Below are 8,341 nucleotides of genomic sequence, written 5' to 3' on the forward strand. Positions count from 1 at the left end.
GATTTTTCAAAGTGATCAAGGGCCATAACTCTGACAGTAATTATCGGAAATTGCTAAAAATCAATAGGCTTCTTCGTCTCATTACCTTAAACACTGTGTATGAATTTAAAGTCAATCGAATATTAACTTTGGCCTCTAGAGCGTCCACAAGATTTTTTCAAGTGATCAAGGGCCATAACTCTGGCAGTAATTATAGGAAATTGCTAAAAATCAATAGGTTTCTTCGTCTCATGACCTTAAACACTGTGTATGAATTTAAAGTCAATCGGATATTACCTTTGGCCTCTAGAGCGTCCACAAGATTTTTTGAAGTGATCAAGGGTCATAACTCTGGTAGTAATTATCGGAAATTGCTGAAAATCAATAGGCTTCTTTGCCTCATGACCTTAAACACTGTGTATAAATTTAAGATTAATCGGATATTAACTTTGGCTTCTAGAGCGTCCACAAGATTTTTTTAAGTGATCAAGGGCCATAACTCTGGCAGTAATTATCGGAAATCGCTTCTTCGTCTCATGACCTTAAACACTGTGTATAAATTTAAAGTCAATCGGATATTAACTTTAGCCTCTAGAGCGTCCACGGACGGACTGACGGGGGCGACGACAATATATGACCACATTTCAATGTTGGCGTATAAAAACAAATTCTTTTCAATTCTTTGGCTGTCATGTGAGCTTATTTATTATATAATTACAAAAAAAAAAATATTTCATTACATCATCAGCTGGATGATAAAAAAAAAGAATGGAATTGCTGCTTGAAATTTGCGACGGTTTGACTATTGCAGCTAGAGACACACCAGTCACGTCTCCACAACCAGGGCTCGACACTGCCGTCGGCCTCGGCGTCCATGGCCTCCGAATTTTAGAATTTGGCCGCAGATTCATGGCCGACTTTTAACTATCCACGGCCATGTATGGTCGCCGATTAGTGCTGGGTATCGCGAGTTATTTTTACTATCGGTAATCGCCATTGAAATGTCAATTGATAGTATCAACACAACCTTATTATTGTTCTTTTTTTTAAATAATGTAGCCTTAGTTCTGAATGACGAAATACCGTTGATATGCCTATGTAGGTGCAGAAACCAAAATAAAATGAGCATGAGTCGATTCAAAACATTGCGTATGTGAGCGCAATAAATACCAACATGGCGGACAATTCGTTGTCGATTCGCATGCAAAAACTGAAGAAAATTTACTAGCCTAAAGAGCTTGATATCACGAATTCGTAAATTGTTTATTATTATTAAAATAATGTAGCCTTGATTCCGAAAGAAGAAATACAAACGTTTTTGTCATTCATCAGTGCTATGTCATTTATAATGAGCAGACGAATTCTGAAAGGGAAAAAACTCTGAAATATTTACACATCCGGGTATCTCCAATTTAGCGAATTCCATGATATGGCGATTATTGTTTCAAACTAAAGTAATGTTTAAATGAGGGCAAATTTATTTTAACATTTTTTTAAAAATGCTACATTGAGATTGAGACTTTGAAGTAAATATAAAGTGACCGATGTAGGGTATTGTATTGTTATATATACGAAGGATTAAGTCACAGAAAACATTGAGTCGACTCCTACGCACGCACGAAAAATAGACGAAGAGAACAATACTCGATAGTGCTTTTTGGCATATCTTAACGATTTATATCGATATTTCATCCAGCTCTACCGCTGATATAGTAATACTTTCAACTCTCAATATGGCTACATGCCGATTTTAAAAATATTTTTGAGTAGAATAAAATATCATACTAAAAACAGTAGGCTATGATAGTACGATATGAATTTTACCCCCCCCCCCCTCTTAACTGTAAGGATGCATTATTTTTGTAAACGGAATAAAAATATTGAACGTGATGTGATAGTCAGGCCTGTAACAACATTTTGACTGAGAAAGATCTAGTGATCTACAATAAACAGATTCACATATGACATATTGAAACCTTCTGAATAAGCTGATAACATCATATTTCATGACTTAAAAATTGTCCTTGGATTTTCAATTTTTGGCCTTGGATCAAGGTTGCACTTTGGCCTATCGTAGGCCAAAGTTGGCCTTCGATCGAAAAAATGAATTTCGAGCCCTGTCCACAACCACCGACAAAAAATCTATGTTATAGACTTTCGCCTCAAAATTGCTTATCTCTAAGACCGGTAAGTAGATGTCATGTATAAAATCTAAAACTTCACGCAGTGTTAACTTTTATAGATGGAATATCGGTGATTTCACTATTTCTTTATGGTAACTTGTGATTTGATGACAACCAAATAATTATCACATCAACAACTGGTTTACTCAGAGACTCTTAATATTTACATTCAGGACAAACTGTTTACAAAATACAAAAAAAAATATTTGACACAACTAATAGTTATATAAAACCTTAATACATTTTTACATATTTTAACATTTTATTTTCAGGAAAATTGATCAGTATTGTTTAGATGAGGCAGTTTAGATAGCATTACAAACAAGAGATGACATTTATTAGGGTGCCATATGACGACGAACAGAAAAGGTTTCGCCATGCTGTATACCGTCAGTTTTAGAGGCAAGGTCGACTTGGAAGAAATAATCAGACAAGTAATATCAAACTATATAGTCTGCAAAAGACCTACCCAAATTATCAAACAAAACATTCTTTTATAATAGTTAAAGATACATTATGGAAGATTAGTTTAAGAGCTGGCAGTTCTTACTGTAATAGTTAAAACTAGATGATATGGAATATGCTGAGAATTTCAGCTAAATTGCTTCACTACAAGCTGAGAAAACCTTATTATGAAAATGACTGTAGCCTCAATTGTCATTGTTACTGCTGTCATGATAATAAAGTCTTTATTATCCATTGTTGCGTTTAATCAACAGATAATGAACGGCAGATCAGATTCAAATCCAATGAAAATCGGACACCATAGATGACATCAAGAGTTGATTATAATAAATGTCTAATTAATACATGTAGTTTATATAACATTTCAGACCTAAAGAAAGACCTGCAATAGACACATTTACTTCTTGTATAATGCATGTTTAAATAAACATTGATGCTATTAAACATATTTCTGTTTTATATTGTGTATTTAATTTTGGTTAGAATATATTATATTCTGTAACATTCTTAAAATTTTTTGGTCTGTCTCTTCACAATATCTCGTTGGATCAGCTGGGTCTGGGTATGACTGCCCCAGATTAAAGGTACTGCTGACAATATTCCGATCTTTTTGAGTATTTTTTTTTATATCTGAAAAATAAATAGATTAAAGGAAATGGGCATATGTCATGCAGTATTATATGTGGAAAATTGTTCGAACTGCGAAATTACAATTGTCAGGAGAACTGTATCATGCTGCTAATGGTATACACATCATCACCCACCCCCCTTTTATTGCTGACCTTAGAAAACCAGGATTGATAATGTAGAAAAACTTTCTTGGACCCCAAGGTTCGTGAGCCAGCTCCAAAATCACAGTTTGAATGTACCGAGATGAGACACAATAATTTAACGTTTTCTCATATTTTATAAACACATTTGATCCATGGTTAAAATTGACCAATTAGTTTCTTACATGACTGTCATACGGGTCATTTATTAGATATTGTTGAATGTTATTACATAAGTAAGGGGAAAACTAACCTAATGTTTGTGTCAGCTCCTTTTAGTGGTTCTCGATTTGTATGCAAATTAAAATCAACTGCTACCAACAAACATTTTGCATGGTAAACCAGTGGACTGCAAAATAATGTCAAATAAATTATTATTGTTGATGTGAAACATCTTTCTTTCAATTTAAAAGTGTACTTTTTAAAGAAGGAATGTGAAAAAAGAGGGTTTAATGTCCACTCAACACAAACTAGGTCTAACTAGGACTTAAAATACATGGTTCAATTTTATTTCAATAATTCTCTTACGCATAGGTTTTTAGTGCAATCACACAACTGGACTCAATGACAGACATTCTAATTCAATGCAAGAGTAGGGCATGGTGCTGCTGCCCAGGCAAAATTTCCCTCATAGCACACAGTATGGCATATGCCTGACTTCATCAGTAGGATGTTAAACCCCCATTTCAGTCCTGATCCATAACCATTCGGCCACCCAGCCAAACTAGAAAATCATAAAAAATCATTGTAACTACTAGGCCTAGTTTGAACTACAATTGCAGGTCTGTATTGGTTGTAATTACCTGGAACTTACTGGCATGGAATGACTCAATATATTTCCTGTGTGCCTGTAAAATAAATAAGTCTTTGTATTTGATGTTTATTTTTTCCTATGTTAACATCATGTACTGGTAGGCCTATAGTTCAGTACATATGCATAGAAATAAATGGGATGGCAACTCACACAGAAAAATAAATTGAAAATAATCTTGGCCCTTTTATTTTTTTTATATCGAACAGAGCCAACAAAAACTAACTAGTAACTGAATGAAACTATAGATGTAATGTTACTAAAAAAGAAAATATACTGAGCGCCATGGAAAACGCATCACTTTTTTTCCCAAATATTTTATACTAGGTGGTTTTGTATGTATAATATTATGCAATACTATGAACTATTGTTTCACACAATGCTCCCAAACGCAAAAAATATCGGCCCGTGTGCACAAAAATATATTGCACGAGATGCACATGAAAAACCCAATATTCACGTGCAGCATTGTGTGTGAGCCCTTTAAAAGCATGTTTTCAACTTAATGTGCAGTACTTTAACTGTGAAACGTCCATCTGTCGTAATTTGTTGTTGGACGTGTGAAGGAATTGAGCTAGAGATGCCGAGACTTACTGAAAATCAATGGAATGAAGCCATGGGAATGTCCAGGTCTGACATGTCTACACGTGCTATTGTCAGACACTTCAATTGTCATCAGTCCACTATTGTAAGGTTGGTGGAACTTGTTCGATTAACTGGATCAACACGTGACCGTCAACGTCCTGGTCCACAACGAGTTACAACCCAGGCTCAAGACCGCTACATCTGCTTGACAGATTCCGCCCAGCGACTCGAACAGGTGGAGCAGTCGTCAGAAGACAAGGATCAAAAAGTGCCAACACCGTAAGACGTCGTCTAAGAGAAGTAGGACTCTGTGCACGACGACCTTATGTTGGAGCTATCCTCAGGGATCATCACCGTCAGCGGCATTTGATATGGGCTCAAGGACACCAGACATGGAGAAGAGTAGACTGGCAAAGTGTGCTCTTCAGTGATGAGAGTCGCTTTCATCTTTATCACGCTGATGGCCGTCAACGTGTGTGGAGACGTCTTGGGGAACGTCTTGCAGACTGCTGCGTCTTCGAAACGAATCGATGGGGTGGGGGAAGTGTAATGGTGTGGGGAGGCTTCACATTTCCTCACCGGACCACCCTACACATTTGCTGGGGTCGCGTTAATGCTGTAGCCTACCGTGATGATGGCCCGTGGAGGACACACGCGCTACTGACATCTGTGTCATACTTTTGGTTTTGACCCCTCTGACTTTGTACCCTTGATTACAGATTAAACATCCATAAGTGTACAAATGTGTTGTTATTTATGTGTTCCCATTTGAATATTGTTCACAATAAGAAGCAAAATAATAAAGATATGTTTACAGGATCATTTTGTTATACGAAAAACTAAGTGATGCGTTTTCCATGGCGCTCAGTATAAATAAATTGTTAAAAATGAAATCTGTGAGTACATACGTCTCTAATAAAAATTGATGATTCCAAAAGATAATACTACTAATTTACACTATTTACAAATGATTCCTCCAATAAAATATCATACCAGTTTAAAAGTTTTTATTAGTTCAGATTGGCAACGTCTTCGTGAAGTTGGCTTTGTTGAAATCATTCCAATTTCCATCTCGCTACTTCTCAGCATAAATACACACATTCGTCTTTTTCTATGCTGTGTAACCTCGCATGTACTATTTCTTCTTTTTTGTGCAATATCTGTGACTGTTCGTTCTCTTTGACGTTTTGGAGGGTTATCCATGATGAATTGAACAAGACACCAAACTCCCAACTTTCAGTTTGACCCGATTGAATCACATTTTAGGCTGATGTTCCGGTAAACTATAGCGATTGGCTGTGTAAAAATAAACATCCAATCAGTTTTCCTTTCTCAAATTATAGCTTACCGCCAACAGGGTGAAATGAAATGAAATGTGGTTTTATGGCATATCAGCTCCAACCGGGCTACATTGCGCCAAACATATGGTGAATATTACGAGACAGGCTAAATCATATCACAAAAAAACATTATATGCATAAATAAAAACAATATCACAGTCAATAAAATTAAAAATAAAATACAACTTTTATGCATATAAATATTAAATACAAATACTTTACCATTCGATTAAGTTAACAATCAGTATAGAATAGTCACAATTATCAAGTGGCCAACGAAAAGACGTCATAAAAATGCTAGTGTTCGGATAAGCGACTTTGACGTTCACGTCCAAACGCCTAAATATTTTGAACTGAACTTTTCAGACAAGGTAAATATACTATTCCTCTATATTTTGGCATTTAAATGTCATACGTACACGGAATGTTATATCTTAGGCTCTATGAAATTCGTGAATCGCCCTTTAACTACATGTTTTTAAAACATTTTGGAATAGAAAACAAACGAAGAAATTTTTAATTCTATAATGGTTGTAAAGTATATGAAACTCTCATGCAAACAAAAGGGCCTCGCGTGCATGTTTCATTACTAAATTGATAAATTGGTGCTGCTATTTTCAACAGATTAACAGGTTAATTAACATACGTTTTTTCACTGTTTCGCGAAAGGCTTCCGCATTTTTAATCAAATGTTGAAATTCCTGGAAAAAAGGCGCGTATTTGGGATAATAGATTTGTGTTTGTGCACGTTCGTTAATTTCTGTGCAATTTCTGGATTATATGACCATCAAAGCACCAACGTGTATCACAGAATGGTTTGTTGGATAAATTTTGAAGTAGTTAATTATAAAATGGATGTACTGATGATAAGGCGTAATTTCAAAAGCAGCCATGGTGAGTATAGGCTAGTTGTTTAAATTCTAGTATATTGGGCTGGGTGTATTGGTATATTAACTTCCGTCATGCAAAGTATGTGACCTGGCTATGTTTAGTTTTTAAAAACTAAGGTAAAACGGTTCTGTGTATATATATTACGGATCCACTAAAAATAAATCAAAACATATTTTAAGAGTAAATTATCAGTGTTATAATCTTGTGTATTCATAAGTAATTACTAAATGCCTGCCACTAGTGACAGCCGATGCACATTAATCCCAAAATTTATATATGCTTTGTTTTTGACAGGATAATTTTGAAACAGCTGAATGCTCTACCAGCACACTGCATGGCACATGCCTATCTTTATTTAATATTATTTTGATTGTGTCATTTCAGGTCATATATTTTTAATATCATCGAAGAAAAGGACAACACTAGAAGAAAAAGAAAATTTAGAAGACGGAATACAGAAATTTGAGGGATAATTAATAATATAGTAATATTGTAATTGTTTGGAGTTTTTTTTTCAGAATGCATGTTATTAAAGACTTTGAAATAGTAATGAGATTTTAGTAAAATTTCAGTGAGAGATTCAGTCAAAATATTATTGAGATTTCACTGTGCTCCTCCCTGCCTAACTGTCAGACAACACATTTTTATATACCTTCGAACACATGTTCATACATACAATTGTTTCTTTTATCTCGTCACGGCATGCTTACTGACCAGTGCATATTCCTTTGAAGTAAAGCGGAACGTGTGTACAGATCATATGTAGCTTGTAACGGACATATTGAATTAATTACATGTTTAATTACAACACAGACAATCGTGACTTACACTACGCTGCTGGAGTTTGGGACTAGAATCGCCGAACACGGCGGAAAAACTCCCTGTTCCGCGACGGAATCTTGGAGAATCGCTAGCGAAATGCCAGTTAGCCAAATCACCGCAAAACACCCTATTTCAGTGTTTCGCAGTGGAACATGGTGAATCGCTTGAGTGCCGATATTATCCCGATTTAAGCATGTTAAAAAAAAGTAATTTATTTCAGTTGAATACAAAGTATGTTAACCGTTGGCGAGGAAGCTAGGGTCGGATTCTTTTTCTAAGGCACTGTATACATGCATAACGTGGGGCCAAAATGTATGCAAACTATGAACAACTTACAATTTTCTAAACGTATCATTTCATCTTCGTCTATAACTTAGATGTAATCCATCAATTATTGGCTGCTATCAAATCCAAATTTAAATTATATACGATGAGCTTTTTCACATTACTTCATTACTCGCAGCTTCAGTTAATCTAAATCAACAATCCATAAAG

At 35.3% G+C, this 8,341-nt stretch overlaps 1 long non-coding RNA gene across 2 annotated transcripts; it reads right to left on the reverse strand.

The window, feature by feature from the left end:
* Nucleotides 1-3,073: 3,073 nt before the first annotated feature.
* On the reverse strand, nt 3,074-6,558 carry LOC126830001 (uncharacterized). Of its 2 annotated transcripts, XR_007683653.2 has the most exons (4): nt 5,787-6,558; nt 4,201-4,245; nt 3,651-3,746; nt 3,074-3,257 (listed from the first exon to the last, which is right to left on the reverse strand). It is a non-coding gene; the product is annotated as an uncharacterized LOC126830001 (long non-coding RNA). The 2 variants fall into 2 exon arrangements; XR_007683652.2 differs by lacking the exon at nt 4,201-4,245 and having other exon boundaries at nt 5,787-6,553.
* Between the last annotated feature and the right edge of the window lie 1,783 nt (nt 6,559-8,341).

This window comes from Patella vulgata, chromosome 8 (genome assembly GCF_932274485.2).
Source record: "Patella vulgata chromosome 8, xgPatVulg1.2, whole genome shotgun sequence".
NCBI classification, from domain to species: Eukaryota; Metazoa; Mollusca; class Gastropoda; family Patellidae; genus Patella; species Patella vulgata.